This window comes from Lissotriton vulgaris, chromosome 2_1, assembly GCF_964263255.1.
Source record: "Lissotriton vulgaris chromosome 2_1, aLisVul1.2, whole genome shotgun sequence".
Lineage (NCBI taxonomy): Eukaryota > Metazoa > Chordata > Amphibia > Caudata > Salamandridae > Lissotriton > Lissotriton vulgaris.
Window position 1 is genome coordinate 1,420,769,918 of NC_141687.1, and position 18,316 is coordinate 1,420,788,233.

Below are 18,316 nucleotides of genomic sequence, written 5' to 3' on the forward strand. Positions count from 1 at the left end.
CTATATGCAAATTAGTCTGACCCTGGCCCAGTGCATCATGGGAACAGGGCAGACCAAACTACCAAGCCAATTCTTATACAGGGAAGGAAACAAGCTTCCGGGGACCGGTTTCTGGCATTTCAGCCGTCTTCGGCCGGCTTGCTTGAATCCTGATGGTGCAATGAGCAAGGGACTCACATCTGAGTATACCCTTCCATGCTTATGGTGGACAAAAACGATTCAGAAAATAGGGTGGTGATGAACAGAGTGTCTGAATTAAGCAGACCACTCTTACCCAGTCCAAAGATCAGGGCTTGATCCATCACCGTTGTTTAGCTCACTGCACCATCCCAGCTCAGAACTTGGCTATATGCAAATTAGTCTGACCCTGGCCCAGTGCATCATGGGAACAGGGCAGACCAAAATACCAAGCCAATTCTTATACTGGGAAGGAAACAAGCTTCCGGGGACCGGTTTCTGGCATTTCAGCCGTCTTCGGCCCGGCTTGCTTGAATCCTGATGGTGCAATGAGCAAGGGACTCACATCTGAGTATACCCTTCCACGCTTATAGTGGACAAAAACGATTCTGAAAAGGGGGTGGTGATGAACAGAGTGTCTGAATTAAGCAGACCACTCTTACCCAGTCCAAAGATCAGGGCTTGATCCATCACCGTTTTTTAGCTCACTGCACCATCCCAGCTCAGAACTTGGCTATATGCAAATTAGTCTGACCCTGGCCCAGTGCATCATGGGAACAGGGCAGACCAAACTACCAAGCCAATTCTTATATTGGGAAGGAAACAAGCTTCCGGGGACCGGTTTCTGGCATTTCAGCCGTCTTCGGCCCGGCTTGCTTGAATCCTGATGGTGCAATGAGCAAGGGACTCACATCTGAGTATACCCTTCCACGCTTATGGTGGACAAAAACGATTCAGAAAAGGGGGTGGTGATGAACAGAGTGTCTGAATTAAGCAGACCACTCTTACCCAGTCCAAAGATCAGGGCTTGATCCATCACTGTTTTTTAGCTCACTGCACCATCCCAGCTCAGAACTTGGCCGGTAGCTTGTCTCCTTTCTGGTGAAGAATTGGCAGGGTATATTCAGACATGAGTCCCTTTCTCACTGCACCATCAGGATTCAAGCAAGCCGGGCCAACGATGGCTGAAATGCCAGAAACCGGTCCCCGGTAGCTTGTCTCCTTTCTGGTGAAGAATTGGCTTGGTACTTTATTCTGCCCTGTTCCCATGATGCACTGGGCCAGGGACAGACTGATTTGCATATAGCCAGGTTCTGAACTCGGATGGTGCAGTGGGATAAATAACGGTGATGGATCAAGCCCTGATCTTTGGACTGATTAAGAGTGGTCTGCTTAATTCAGACACTCTGTTCATCACCACCCCCTTTTCTGAATCATTTTTGGCCACTATAGGTGTGGCAGGGTATACTCAGACATGAGTCTCTTTCTCACTGCACCATCAGGATTCAAGCAAGCCGGGCCGACGACGGCTGAAATGCCAGAAACCTGTCCCCGGTAGCTTGTCTCCTTTCTGGTGAAGAATTGGCTTGGTAGTTTAGTCTGCCCTGTTCCCATGATGCACTGGGCCAGGGACAGACTGATTTGCATATAGCCAGGCTCTGAACTGGGATGGTGCAGTGGGATAAATAACGGTGATGGATCACGCCCTGATCTTTGGACTGGGTAAGAGTGGTCTGCTTAATTCAGACACTCTGTTCATCACCACCCCCTTTTCTGAATCGTTTTTGGCCACTATAGGTGTGGCAGGGTATGCTCAGACATGAGTCCCTTTCTCACTGCACCATCAGGATTCAAGCAAGCCGGGCCGACGACGGCTGAAATGCCAGAAACCGGTCCCCGGTAGCTTGTCTCCTTTCTGGTGAAGAATTGGCTTGGTAGTTTAGTCTGCCCTGTTCCCATGATGCACTGGGCCAAGGACAGACTGATTTGCATATAGCCAGGTTCTGAACTGGGATGGTGCAGTGGGATAAATAACGGTGATGGATCAAGTCCTGATCTTTGGACTGGGTAAGAGTGGTCTGCTTAATTCAGACACTCTGTTCATCACCACCCCCTTTTCTGAATCGTTTTTGGCCACTATAGGTGTGGCAGGGTATACTCAGACATGAGTCCCTTTCTCACTGCACCATCAGGATTCAAGCAAGCCGGGCCAACGATGGCTGAAATGCCAGAAACCGGTCCCCGGTAGCTTGTCTCCTTTCTGGTGAAGAATTGGCTTGGTACTTTATTCTGCCCTGTTCCCATGATGCACTGGGCCAGGGACAGACTGATTTGCATATAGCCAGGTTCTGAACTCGGATGGTGCAGTGGGATAAATAACGGTGATGGATCAAGCCCTGATCTTTGGACTGATTAAGAGTGGTCTGCTTAATTCAGACACTCTGTTCATCACCACCCCCTTTTCTGAATCATTCTTGGCCACTATAGGTGTGGCAGGGTATACTCAGACATGAGTCTCTTTCTCACTGCACCATCAGGATTCAAGCAAGCCGGGCCGACGACGGCTGAAATGCCAGAAACCTGTCCCCGGTAGCTTGTCTCCTTTCTGGTGAAGAATTGGCTTGGTAGTTTAGTCTGCCCTGTTCCCATGATGCACTGGGCCAGGGACAGACTGATTTGCATATAGCCAGGCTCTGAACTGGGATGGTGCAGTGGGATAAATAACGGTGATGGATCACGCCCTGATCTTTGGACTGGGTAAGAGTGGTCTGCTTAATTCAGACACTCTGTTCATCACCACCCCCTTTTCTGAATCGTTTTTGGCCACTATAGGTGTGGCAGGGTATGCTCAGACATGAGTCCCTTTCTCACTGCACCATCAGGATTCAAGCAAGCCGGGCCGACGACGGCTGAAATGCCAGAAACCGGTCCCCGGTAGCTTGTCTCCTTTCTGGTGAAGAATTGGCTTGGTAGTTTAGTCTGCCCTGTTCCCATGATGCACTGGGCCAAGGACAGACTGATTTGCATATAGCCAGGTTCTGAACTGGGATGGTGCAGTGGGATAAATAACGGTGATGGATCAAGTCCTGATCTTTGGACTGGGTAAGAGTGGTCTGCTTAATTCAGACACTCTGTTCATCACCACCCCCTTTTCTGAATCGTTTTTGGCCACTATAGGTGTGGCAGGGTATACTCAGACATGAGTCCCTTTCTCACTGCACCATCAGGATTTAAGCAAGCCGGGCCGACGATGGCTGAAATGGCAGAAACCTGTCCCCGGTAGCTTATCTCCTTTCTGGTGAAGAATTGGCTTGGTAGTTTAGTCTGCCCTGTTCCCATGATGCACTGGACAAGGGGCAGACTGATTTGCATATAGCCAGGTTCTGAACTGGGATGGGGCAGTGGGATAAATAACGGTGATGGATCAAGCCCTGATCTTTGGACTGGGTAAGAGTGGTCTGCTTAATTCAGACACTCTGTTCATCACCACCCCCTTTTCTGAATCATTTTTGGCCACTATAGGTGTGGCAGGGTATACGCAGACATGAGTCCCTTTCTCACTGCACCATCAGGATTCAAGCAAGCCGGGCCGACGACGGCTGAAATGCCAGAAACCGGTCCCCGGTAGCTTGTCTCCTTTCTGGTGAAGAATTGGCTTGGTAGTTTAGTCTGCCCTGTTCCCATGATGCACTGGGCCAGGGACAGACTGATTTGCATATAGCCAGGTTCTGAACTGGGATGATGCAGTGGGATAAATAACGGTGATGGATCAAGCCCTAATCTTTGGACTGGGTAAGAGTGGTCTGCTTAATTCAGACACTCTGTTCATCACCACCCCCTTTTCTGAATTGTTTTTGGTCACTATAGGTGTGGCAGGGTATACTCAGACATGAGTCCCTTTCTCACTGCACCATCAGGATTCAAGCAAGCCGGGCCGACGACGGCTGAAATGCCAGAAACCGGTCCCCGGTAGCTTGTCTCCTTTCTGGTGAACAATTCGCTTGGTAGTTTAGTCTGCCCTGTTCCCATGATGCACTGGGCCAGGGACAGACTGATTTGCATATAGCCAGGTTCTGAACTGGGATGGTGCAGTGGGATAAATAACGGTGATGGATCAAGCCCTGATCTTTGGACTGGGTAAGAGTGGTCTGCTTAATTCAGACACTCTGTTCATCACCACCCCCTTTTCTGAATCGTTTTTGGCCACTATAGGTGTGGCAGGGTATACTCAGACATGAGTCCCTTTCTCACTGCACCATCAGGCAGCGACGGCTCGTGCAGGGAGTTACGGTGGGGCAGGAGGGTGGGGAGGGGGAGGGGCAGGGTGGAGGTTGCTAAAAACCGGCATATGGATAATTGCAGGTAAGGAAACAATTTAATTAATAAAACGAATTTCGTAGCTCGCACTGCATTGCATTTTGCGATGCAAGGCGCACTACGAAATTCGTTTTATTAATTAAATTGTTTACTTACCTGCAATTATCCATATGCCGGTTTTTAGCAACCTCCACCCTGCCCCTCCCCCTCCCCACCCTCCTGCCCCACCGTAACTCCCTCCACGAGCCGTCGCTGCCATCAGGATTCAAGCAAGCCGGGCCGACGATGGCTGAAATGCCAGAAACCGGTCCCCGGTAGCTTGTCTCCTTTCTGGTGAAGAATTGGCTTGGTAGTTTAGTCTGCCCTGTTCCCATGATGCACTGGGCCAGGGACAGACTGATTTGCATATAGCCAGGTTCTGAACTGGAATGGTGCAGTGGGATAAATAACGGTGATGGATCAAGCCCTGATCTTTGGACTGGGTAAGAGTGGTCTGCTTAATTCAGACACTCTGTTCATCACCACCCCCCTTTTCTGAATCAGTGCATGAATACAGCATATACACATTGCACATCGTTGTATCCTTCCAGTTCTGTATCACTCACACACACACATACACCCAGCACATACATTTAACACCACACACTGGACAGCACTACATCCTTCATGTATTGTACCAATCATAGGCACACATACATTCAGCATAGGCATTTACCATGCTGTAACTGCGCAGACACACATGCATCCAGCACATGCATTCAGAATGCACGCACTGCACAGTACTGCATTATCCCTGAATTGTACTCTTCTTAAGCACAGCTACACCTAGTGCAGATACACCACTCATGCGGTACGCAGTCCTACACATCATACCAATGTAGGTCAAGATGGAGTTAAACACACAGCAATGGAACTTTAACTGAGTGAGCCTGTACGCCTCACTCCAATGACACAGTTCAAAAGGACCTCCTCTGATCACTACACAGTATGCTGCCACTACCGCACTGATGCTGTTTCACTTCTGGTGAAGGTAGAAGCCTTTCACCACTATGAGGGGAGCGCTTTTGAGCGCTCCTCCTGGGTCAGCAAGACATCAACCCTCGAGACAAGCCTATGTCATAATGCCCACACATAGTCCGTGTTTGCCTAAAATCAGCATTAGGGATCCAGTCATTAGTATAATTAGGGTACACAGGGCATGGGTATACATCCAAGAACACAGAACGTTCCAAATACAAAATTATTATATACAACAAAATTCTGACTCAATACTCCCATCTACCACCAAATCTACAGTGGTTGCTCCCAGGAAAAGTGATTGAAAGAGCTGCCTATGTACAGTCATCACGTTTGATAGAAGAGCATAGTCTGATCTCTGAGAACTAAACATGACTCTACTTATGAGTGCTTGCAATGTTCAACCCTCCGTCCATCATCCCCTTTGGTTTTGCTTTCTACTTATATAGGACACAGAAACAGCACTTATTGCATCCCTAAAAAATGGATAGGTATACACATGCAAAAATCAGTCTATTTTCACACAGGTACTGCACACCTCATGCTTAGGCGGTCATGCAATAGCACCATTTTGAAAGCATGTTTACAGATCTTAGGCACCTTATCCACCAAATCCTATGTATAGGCCAGGCTAGAAGCAACACCGTACTCAAATTAAGTGTTATATACATGCTACAATGCAATACAATACAAAGTGCCAGCCCAAACTGGAACAGGGTTCTCATTACATGGCATCAACATGTAATGAAAAATGGCTCACAAAACATGTTGTGATTTTTTTCCCAAAAAGGATATATATTCGTTTTTTTGGAGAAACCAGAATCTTTCTTCTTACTGGCTAGCAACCTCAGGTTTGGATCATCTTTTTCTAAACCAAGCTGCAGTATGTTAGTGTCTTTATAATTTTAATACAGACTGGGGTTACTTAAACATTTTCTTAACAATCCTGCAACTCTCTCTTGCCTTACTGTTATATTATTCAAACCAGGGGCGGTACTCAATATTGTCCAAGAAGTGTCAACCAGTGTGTCTTCTGAAGAGACAGATGAATCACCTTACTCATGGAATTGTATAGCTCATAATTCCTCAATTGAAGCTTTATGACATGGGTCACTTTTGCTTTTTAAACAGTTGAAATAGTTGCCTGTTGTTATGGTCATCTCCAAATTAGCCAGACAGCGCCACTTTGTGGAAGACTTTGACAAGCACAGGCATTGACAATTAAGTGCTGGTAACCACCACCGGAAAACACCTGCTCAAATTAAGCACTGAGCTTAGTGAGCATTCAGTGGCTGTGACCTCTTTGTCCCTCTGGTATGTGCTTCAACAATGCAGATTTCTACCTTAACAACGTTATACAGCAACAACTCGTTTCTGATGAAGTCTCTCTTGACACACCATCCTGGAGCTCAGAGTCCTCTTTTTTCAGCACCTCTCTAACCGTACTCCCAAATGTCTTTGGTGAAGCAAAATGTCAAAGGCCTTTTTCGAGCAAGGAAGCTCCTTCACAAACAACATTAACAATATACACAGGCCCTACAAGTGCTAAACCGGAAGCCAATGCTAGTCAACGTCGATGCCAGGAACTGGTTGCCTGCTTTGCTAAGCTAGAGTCTGTTTGGTTTTCAACAGATCATTAACTTTACACTGGGAGGTCCTGTATCTAGGATCCCTTGCAGTGCATGCTGGGATAAGCAGCATCCTGCATTTTAAGCCTCACCTTCACATTACTGACTTTCTATAACCCAAAGTCCACTTTATTTTTTTACTGTCAATATAAATGTAACTGTGAGGTTTTATTATTCAATGTAATAATAACATTTTGTCTGTTTCTAGATGCTCTCAAATTGAGCAGCATGGGAACTGAGACACAGGGAAACTGTGTACAGTCCCAAAATGTGGTGGTGAGAAGGCTGAAATTTCTACTCTCCCACAAGTGCAAACTTAACATCTAGACTGCAACTTACTGTATGCTTTTGTGGAGGTTTTCTAAACAGTCTACCAATAGCTAGCACGCTGCAACTGGCTGGTATTGGATAGTTAGGTGCTGCCCCTGTTCCCTAAGAGGCGGGTTCCAGACAAATAACAACAGAACCAGACAGTTTGTGGTAGGCCAGGGCTAATGGAGTATAATTAAGAGGTAAATAAAAACATGAAAGAACTAGAGAATAAAGGGCCAGGAATTGCAGGTCTCAGATATATCACGACGTCTATGTCACTTTTTCAAAAATTGCTTCTCCCATTGTCGCTGTTGCTCTCAGCGTGACGTCAGCCAGCAGGATGAGACAATTGCAGCCCCATTACCAAATGGAGCTCTGCATTCACACCTAGCAGCCAGTCCACCCTTTCGACACAAAAAATGAGCAGGAGCCGCAGCAGTAGATGGGAGAGCTGAATTCGCGTCCTGCCATCATTACTAGCTACTTAGAAGAGGAAGTGCCGAAACACCACAAGGAGAAGACCCTCAACAAGGAATCCCATCTTGAATCAATCTCCTCTTTGCAAAGATAGTTGCTTGAAATAGTTTATGGTTGGTCACTGGCTCTTGAAGAGGGAGGATTCTACTGTCACATGAGATGTAGGGTCAACCAATGGTTCATTTCCAAGAGGCTAGTCAGACTGCTTAAACACTGTGCCCCTACTGACTTCATAGTGGAAATATTTTGCTAGGATTATATGTGGAAGAGAACAATTGAAACAGCTACAGAAGTTCTTCAGTACAATCAGATATCTCTGGACCAGCTATTGCAAACAGCAATTCTAAGATCCTATAGAACATTTTAAAAAACAGAGAAACCATTCACATTCAGAAGTGTGTAAGATCAATGGGACAAATATTACAATGAAGCATAAATCCTGCATTTGACAATTCGCAAATCCACTATATCTGTCCCAGTTTTCATTACAAGTCATTAGAAGCTCAAGGCACAATGCGAAGAGGGGGAAAGCAAACACAAGGAGATGATGGACAGAGCGCTGAAACTTTTCAGACGCTCACCCCCAGTCACAGATCTGCGTTGAATCCATCATCGTTCTTTAGTTCACTTCGCCACCCCAGTTCAGACTCTGCTATATGCAAATCAGTCTTGACTATGTGCCTCATAGAAAAAGTCCAGACCGAACTGCCAAACCATGTCTTCCCTGGACCGGAAACAAGCATCCTGGGATCAGTTTCGGGTTAAAAGCCCTCATCAGCCAGGCTAGCTTGAATCCAGTGGCAAAGTGAGCTGGGGACCCACGTCTGGGCATACCCTGCAAACTTAGGGTGAACAAAGCAAACACAAGGAGATGATGGACAGAGCACTGAAACTTTTCAGACTCTCACTCCCAGTCACAGATCTGGGTTGAATCCATCATTGTTATTTAGCTCACCTTGCCACCCCAGTTCAGACAGAGCTATGTACAAATCGGTCTTGATCCTCTGCCTCAGGGAAACAGTCCAGCCCGAACTGCCAAGCCATGTCTCCCATGGACCGGAAACAAGCATCCTGGAACCGGTTTTGGGCTAACAGCCCTCATCAGCCAGGTTAGATTGAATCCAGTGGCAAAGTGAGCAAGGGACCCACATCTGGGCATACCCTGCCAAATTAGGGCGAACAAAGCAAACACAAGGAGATGATGGACGTAGCACTGAAACTTTTCAGACACTCACCCCCAGTCACAGATCTGGGTTGAATCCATCATCGTTCTTTAGCTCACTTCGCCACCCCAGTTCAGACACAGCTATATATGGCAACTTGTTTGCTTTGTTCGCCCTAAGTTGCAGGGTATGCCCAGATGTGTGTCCCTTGCTCACTTTGCCACTGGATTCAAGCTAGCCTGGCTGAGGATGGGGGTAACCCCCAAACCGGTTCCAGGATGCTTGTTTCCGGTCCAGATAAGACATGGCTTGGCAGTTCGGGCTGGACTGTTCCCTTGAGGCATAGGACAAGACTGATTTGCATATAGCAGTGTCTGAACTGGGGTGGCGAAGTGAGCTAACGAATGATGATGGATTCACCCAGATCTGTGACTGCGGGCGAGTGTCTGAAAAGTGTCAGCGCTCCGTCCATCATCTCCTTGTGTTTGCTATGTGAGAAGGAACCTGTAGCTAAAAGGTATTCTGTTGCATGCTGATATCACCACCAAACCACTGGTGATCCTTAGTTCTCAAAACTAACATCTGAACGGTGAGCAGCACACTCAAAGTTTACACCCTAGAACAAAGTGTGTCATAGGCATTGAAACGCATAGTCTACATAAAGGTTACAAATAAAGAAGTAGCATTTCATAGAGCTGAATTACTTTCTCCCTATCATATGTCAATTCTTCCAAGAAAAAAATGCCAAGGTTCAAGCACATCTCAGATCTGGAAACCACCTGTCCTTAAGAAACATTATCAAACTTAGTGAAATGTCTGCGTTTTTCTCTAGAATTGCCAAAGACACATTTGTAAACTACATCTATGCTAATACACTGTCATCATTTACAAGGGTGAAAAGTTGCTCATCTGAATCTTGCCCTCTCAGCCTACAAACATAATCAGCTTCTCCCTTCTGCAAAGCTTTGACACAGACCAAGTAAAAGATCCCTTTATAAGACAAAAAACGTTACCATAAAATCTTAGCGAATGTAACACAGGTTTCTAAGTGACTTTTCTTGGGCCACATGCTCGAACAAGCAGAACCACTGAAATGCACCAGTTAGGGGCTATGTCTCATACAGTGGACACCTTAATTGAAAATACCTGACATGTGCAAAAACTCCACTTGCAAGGTCACTTGAAAAAAAACAGCGTCAAGCAAGAGTTAAACATGGCAAGGGGTGTGAGCTATTGTGTACGTAGTGTGAAACAATGTATTTGTGGGTTTGAGCCAGAACCCTAACACCATAACTCATTTTTTAACTGTGATTGGGTGCTTTTATTGTATAAATGCCATTTGTTGTAGGATTAAACCACTTTGTACACAAAGCATATTTTGAACTGATAAGTACACGTTAACCAGTGGCCCTCTATACCCAATGAATGAGGGGTTAACAAGTCCATATGTGAGGGAAACTGAAAAATTGTCCGACTGATTCAGTGAATGAGCTAATGAGTAAGGCAGTAGCGATTAATGTTCTGACCGGTGAAAAGTAAAACGTTTTTCCTCTTACACAATAGTACATCATATGCAATGAGGATCCCAAAACGTTTATTTGTTTGATGAAGTCTTTTTCGGCTGCGAAGCCCTTTGTGACTTAATTCACCAGATGGCTCCTTTAAGAAACTGAAAACATATATAAAACAAACAATTCACAGTGTTACCATTTCATGTAAATATTTGTCTGCCATCTTCATTTGCCTTAACATCAGCATATCCATACTGGCCTTCCTGGGGTTAAGGCAAGTTCAAATCCTCCTTTCTCGACCAAGCTCTGACATATGAACTTTTATTTATAGAAAACCACAACTGTCATACATAGGCTTGTTTGAATCCCTGGTGGGATCTGAAATATAAGTAACTTTTCCCATTGACTATGTTGATATTGAAATATTGTTCATACTGCACAAATGGGATAAATGCGGCATGATTTTAATATCTTGAAATATCATATAAATTGTAAGTTGAGCTTAGTTGACAACCTTGTATTGTCCACTGTGTAAAAATGTGGGAGATTCATCTCATGGTTGCCTGCACCGGCTCGTTCCAATAGAACTGAATGTTTGTTTTCAATACACTGTCTAGAAGGTACAAGTCAGACGAAAGTAAAAGATTGAATTTGCTTTGTATTTAAAGAATTATCATTTGCGCACGGGTTATATATGTCTTTTTAAACAAGTTGTAACATAAGATGAACTTGGCAGTAATATGTTACATTATGTTTTTCTAGGGGGTCATCGTTAGATGCAAATTTCTTTTGTCCTGACGAAGTTCTTGAGGAGTAAACAAAATGACCGAAACGTTGACTACAAAGTCCCATTCTATATCTGTTATTCACTACAGAAGTGACTTTCTTGTAGTGAAAATTAGATGTCATTCTGATATTTGTTTTAGTTTGGACTTTTTCTTCCAATGTACTATAGGAGAACTTGTTTGATTCCTTTTTCATCTGAATGCATTTTGATCAATTGTAATGATTGATATGTACCCTTAAAAATGTTGCACAACAAGATATACAAAAAGAAATATTAACTTTTTGATAAAAAAGATTTCCCGTGTTGATTTTCTTTTCTTCTTTTTGTCATATGATTGCTCTCTCTCATATAGAGGTGAAACGAATTATCATCAGATACCAATTGAGTTGGGCCGGATTCATTAACACAAATAATAATTAAATCCGACTTCTGTCAAATAATCAGTTTAAACATATTCCCTTGCTGGCAATTTTTTAACTCACTGTTTCTGCCCAAAGCCCTCAAGGGTGTATTGGGTTACCCACCCCTTCTCTACGAATCAAGGGTGCCTGCTTTGTGGTCGGAATAGTGTTAGTGCAGAAAGGGATAACTTTCTGTACAAAAAACTATTTTAGAGTCATATTCTTCTTTGTATGTATGCTGCAAAATGCAGCACACATGCAAAGTGGAAATAGAAAGGAGAAATACAAATATTTCTCCTCAGTAAGCCAGCCTCGGGTAGGCGCACTGTTTTGGTGTAAACAGAGGTTTACAGACTTTAGTAAATCTGAGTTTGCGTCAAAACCCATTGGTGGATGCATGAGAATGCTCATGCCCCATCTATTGAATGCATCCCCGGTGTAATGTAATGCAATGTAGTTCTTTGTGCTGTATTGAGGTACTTTTTTTTTTTTACTAAGCCACACAAAGCCAAACAAATTGTGTCTATTACTTACCGAAAATTACTTTACTCCTAGTCCTACTTTATTGCCTTCCTTCTTAACCAATGAGGCAGCTTGCTTTTAATAGACCCCTCCTTTCCTAAATAAAACAATCCTCCACCCCCACCTCGCCCTTTAAGTAACTAAGTCAACCATACACTCAGTTGTACTGTAGTGGGAGGGTGCGAGGGATCTTGAAGTAAGGCGAGGCAGTAGGACTAGGAGTAATGCCATTATCTGTAAGTAATGGCTGCATTACCTCCTGTCCCTCCCTCGCCTTCCTAGTTAACCAATGAGATATAGGAAGTAAACAGAGATGAACTCTTGACCCTCACCAGAAATGTCCGAACCAATTGAAAAGGTGGGAAGACATAAATCAGGCCATGCGGACAAAGACAAGTCAACACGTCCATTGTCCAAACACCTTGAACAAACTCTCAGCACCTTTGCGTTCTCTAGGTGAAGCAAACAGATCTACAACAGGACGACCCCATCTCAGCATCAGTATCTCAAACAGAGACAAGTGTAGGGAGAAAACCTTGGAGGATGGAATTTCCCTGCTCAACAGATCTGTCCGGACAGTCTCCTTCCACTGAATGAACAGTGCAGTCAGAAAGGGAACATAAACTTGTACCCATGAGAAAATGTCCCCTACAATCAAGTTCCAGGTGCTGAACCTGGTCCCCTGTCTGTTGGCCATCGCCACCAGATTGCCTATTTGGACCAACACAGCTTTCCCCATCAGTAGCCCCTGAAAATACACCAGCAACATAGTCTTCAACTCTTGCCAATTCGAAGACCTCCATGACCCTGCAGAGACCAGACCCTTGAACCTGCCCCGACACCAGTCAAGCTCCCCACCCAGAGAGACTGGCATCCGTTGTTACCACTATCTGCACAAGAGGCAACAGAGGAATCCTCTTGACATGATGCTACCACTTCAGCAACCACAACAGCTCCCTGCGGACTGATGCCACCATCTGGATATGGGCAAGAAGTTTGAGAACCCCTGGAGACCAATGAAAAAGAATCCAGTTGATGAGAAAGTGTAGGTGAAACAAGGCCCAAAGGATCACCATCGATGCCTAGTGACCCTGCACCTGCAACCACTCCATGGCCCGTGGTGCACCCTGAGCTACCAAGAACCGTACATGATCCTGAAAGCTGGCCGTTCTCCTCTCAGACAATGTCACCAAACCCTCGAGAGTGAGAAAACATGCCCCAATGAACACCATGTCCTAGAGGGAACCTGATTTTTCCCAATTTATAAAAATGCCATGCTTTTGTAGGACCTGCAACACTCTTTCCACATGAACCCCCAAATGTGACCCTCTTGCGGACTGTATCAAGAGATCATCCAAATAGGGATGTAAAAGCACCCCCTCTACATGAAGAATGGCCATCAGAGGTGCCAGGACCTTGGTAAACACACAGGGGGAAGACTTGCACCCAAAGGTTAGAACACAAAACTGGAAATGATTGTCCCCTATTAAAAACCTCAGAAACCGCTGAGAGGGAACTGTGACAGGGACATGCAGGTAGGCATACTGCAGATCCAGTGATGCCAAGAAAATCTCTGGGACCTGTCAGTGGGATAATCGCCTGCGCAGTCAACATCCTGAAATGAATAGTCTTTGTCACACCTGCTGGACCAGAAGCAAAATCAAATAGGCCCCTGTCCCTTGCACTGTCACTGGTACCTGGCCGATGGCCCCTATGTCCAACAAGTCCCTGACCCCCTCCATCAGGGACAAGCTCTTCCCCTCTTCAACAGGCATCAGAGTCTGCAGAAAACCAGTATTGTGGGGAATCTGATAGAATTCTAATGCGTACCCGTTGGTTACAATGTCTAACAGCCTCTGGTCTGATACATCCTGCTGCAAAACGAACAGAAAATGGCAGAGCCTGCCTCGACTGAAAATGGCCCACCGTGACTTTTATTGTCAGGAGCCCTACTGAGAGACCCACTTCTGAGCAGGAACAATGGGGCTGATTCACAGAACTAACCTAAGACAAAATCCTAAACTTACTACTTTTGGTATTCACAGAAGTTAGGATTTTGTCTTAAGACAGACTTAAGACAGACTTAAGACAGAATCCTAACTTAAGTCTGTCTTAATACCAAAAGTAATAAGTTTAGGATTTTGTCTTAAGTTAGTTCTGTGAATCGGGCCCAATGTTTTTTGGCGAAAAATAGGGCTGAAACCTCTTCATACGAAAGGAAGATTGAGAGTATTTGTGCTTTGCCGAGGACTCAGACTTTCTTCTGCCCCTTCCCAGTGGAAGAGTCCCTTTTGTGTGGCAATCCAGTTTTCTTCTACTCAAATGCCTTTGAGATCATAGCAGGTAACTGGTCTCCAAAGAGTGCTTGGCCCTCGAAAGGGATCTTCATCAGGGCGGCTTTCTCCCTCGGATCAGCCTTTCTCTGTCTCAGCCAAAGATATCATCTAGCCACAACCAATGCCCCAGTGGACATGGCAGGTGTGCAGATAATATCCAAAGAAATGTCAGCAAGCAACCTCTTATGTTGTTAAATAGCTGCCATTAAATCAGAACCCTCAGCTCCCCCCTGAACAGCCACAGCCAGGTTATCAAAGTCTAGCTCCAGCGACTGCACCGAATATGCCGAAAAGAGACTTGTTTTTAAAGCCAAATTATCAGCTTCAAACGCTCTCTTACCACCAGAGTCTACTTTCCTATCCGTAGCGTCAGTGTGAGTACAGTTCTCCGAATTGATGGCCATCTTGCCAATCCTGACCGCTCTCTTCCCCTCCATGACCCAGCATAAATGACCACAAACCAATATGAAACCATAAATAGGGAACCAAAACCCACACCCAAACCTAATTGGAAAATGCCAGCAACATTAGCCCAGGAACCAATCAGAAACACAACTCGTTTTTCCAACAAAATGAAATACAAAATGGCCTTAAAAACCCTATTCCTACCATCCAGTTCAAGCCAATCAACTTCTAAAACGCGTCTTGCTGAACAGAGGTGCCGACCCGTAAGCTCAGGCCCAGACACAGCAGGACCTCCCGACTCCGTCACGATGTCAGCAAACGGCGTTCCAGCACCAAACATGCTGCTGACAACAGAGGCCCAGCCCCAGCCAGGATACCGCCGACTGGAGCTCCGCACCCAGCGGGGGCTGACATCTGAAGTCTTCTAGGCCCCATCGTGAAGGAGCAAGAACGGTAAGTCTCATGGGTGACAAAAAAGAACAGGGCGAGGTTGGGGGGGGGGGGGTTATTTAGGAAGGGAGAAGTCTGTTTGAGGCAAGGGGCCGCACTGGGGAAGAAGGAAGGCTACGGAGGTACGGGACGTAATGGGCTTTAAGTGGCTCAGTAAATCCCAAAAATACATTTTTCATTGGGGCTGTGTCAGAAAAGTGACACAACCCTGATGCAAAATCTTATGAAACGTGGGCCTGTATGTCTGAGCAGGACCTGGCATGCAGGCAGCAAGGTAAGATACAACGAAAAGGGGAGAAAAATGGCTCATGATGAAAGGTATTGCGAAATGAGTGCTTTTTATTCTTTGTTCCAAAAATGCTTTGGACGAGAATAACCCAACCCTGACTTGTGGTGGCCTCTCTGCACTATATGGTTGAATTGCAGAATTTGCCAGAGCTGCTTTTGGTCATCAGTCCGGCCTTGGGTGTCCTTATTTTCCTGTTTGTATTCTACTTGCCTACACTTTGAGGCCTATTCACAAGAAAATGTTGGCGCGTGGAGCTGTGCCAAATTTGGCTGTACCACGCTCCGACATTTTCAAAATGCTGGGATACACTGTATTCACAAGAATATGGCGCACCCCTGTGTTTCCTTTTGCGCTGGTGCAAAAAAAGCTGCACCTGCCGCCGTGTTGCAAGGGTGCCTGTGCTGCAGACGCAATTGTTTATGTGCAGGAAGGGCCACCTTCCTGCACATAAACAATCAATAATGGCAATTTGTGCCTTCTATGTGTGCTACAGAATGTTGCACACATGAAACGAGCAAAAAACAAGGAGAAATGTATCATTTCTTCTCATTGCGTCATTCTAAAGCCTGGTATTCCATGGCACTGCCTCAGCCTTGTAAATCTGGAGCAGCGTCAAAAAGCAATGGGTGTTGCGGTGGAACGCCCACTGCAACACCTATTGCACGCTCGTTTGCCGCAGAGGACTGCGGCAGAAAGATGCATTTTTACAAGATGGCGTTAAGCCATGGAAAGTGGCTTAACGCCACCCTGTAATTATGGATGGTGGCACTACGCCACCTAAGCATCACAATAAGTGACGCACCAATGGTGCTGAGGGCTTGTAAATATGCCCTTTTGTCTATTACTTAAAAATGCCACACTGGTGGCGGCTTATTTCAGTTTGCCCAGGAGCACATTCCAGAAATAGTGTAATATTTGGCTTGCATCTAAAGCATGAAATGAACCATATTGTGAATTTTGTAGCTTTAAGCGCATGAATTAATAATGCAAACTGTAATCCTTTACTTTCAAATTGTTGAAATTACTTATATTTAAAAAAATGGAATATAATACATACTGAGATGATTACATAAACAGTGATGCCACATTACCCTCCCTACATTTCTCTTTTTCAACATTATAAATGAGAACGAACGGAATGTAAAGAAGTTTTTATAATTTGCCCAAGTCCACTGAGAATATTTTATCAAATAAAGTAGATGTAAAGGTATTCAAGAGGATCTAAAAGTAGCATTTTTGCCAGTGCATACTTTGGAGAGGAGAATGCTGCCAGCTGATTTTAATTTCACATTACATGACGAATGGTTAAACATATGCCCCACATTATGTTTTGTAATTACTACACACAGATAGAAGTGGCAAGGCACTAATGGGATACAGTGATCGTGTCGGGAAAAGGAACAATGTTCTTGAGGAAGCCCAGTGGTTTGTTCGAATTTACTGATTGACTGACGCTATTTTAAATATGTTCAGTATATGTTCTGTCTCAAATGTAATTAGGTGTCAACGTTTTAATGAAACTGCTTGTACAGGCTGGTAATCCATAAGAGAACGTGATTCTAGAGTGTTTGTCAAGTTGGTGTGTGTAGCTGTGTAGGGTGACTGAATGTATGTGATATTGAGTCATTTTTGGAATGGATGAGTGAGTGCATGGACGAATGAATAAGAGACAAGGTGCATGGTTAACAATAGGGTGATTGAGTGTGTGGTTGAATATATGAAATCCATGATGGATGTCTGGTAGAACTGATGATTGCATGAATGGATTAAAGGGTAAATGCATGGGTGGGTGGATGGCGGTAGCTTACATGATTCTTACAGATATAGGCCTTGGGTAGCAATAGTACAAGTGTTGAAATGCCACTATTACACCTGTGTGTCATAAAAGTCTTGGGCACTCTTGTGACAAGAATTGCACAATTTATACAATATAATGAAGTACGCGTGTGCAATATTCAAACAAAAAGTGTTGTCACCATTGTTCCAAGAGCTACAACTTATCAAGACATATCACTGCTATGCCAGAGAAAACTGTATTCAGCAATAGGCACCCTTGTGGCAAGAATACCAAGAATGCCCACAGTTTGTCAAAATTTACCATGATCATGCATATTCAGATTTGCCCCATCACTCAGGAATTTTATTGCTATATGTTCAAAATTGCTCTATCACTCATTAATCTAAACATCATTATTAGATTTGCCCTATACTTTATAATTCTAATTAATGTTTATGTTTTCCCTTTACTCCGTAAACCTTAGTGCATGTTCAGAGTTGTGCATCACTCATTCTTCTTCAATGCTTGATCACCTTTGCACTTAGAACTCCTGAGTGCAAGGCCGGGTATGAGTCATTGTTTAAAGACCGTGCCTCCATGGACACATTTGCACCATCACTCATAAATCATAGTACATGTGTAGATTTGCACAATTGCTCAACAACCTTTAGTGGATATTGAGATATTCCCCAACACTCACTAACTCTCAGTATACAACAGCATTTGCTTCTTCCCTCAATAGTACTGCCACATTTAATATTCAAGCAAATTAATAAAAGCACCATTTATTTATTTATTTTATTATTTATTTATTGTTTTTATGAAGCGCAACTGGTATACTGGCTCTGGCCAACTCGGTTAGAGGTAGTGTGTATGAAATAGAAGGAATCATAAGGCAGATACAAGACTCAGTATTACAGGGAGAAGATAGCTTGGTATAGTTACTTGGGAAACAGACAGGTCTTG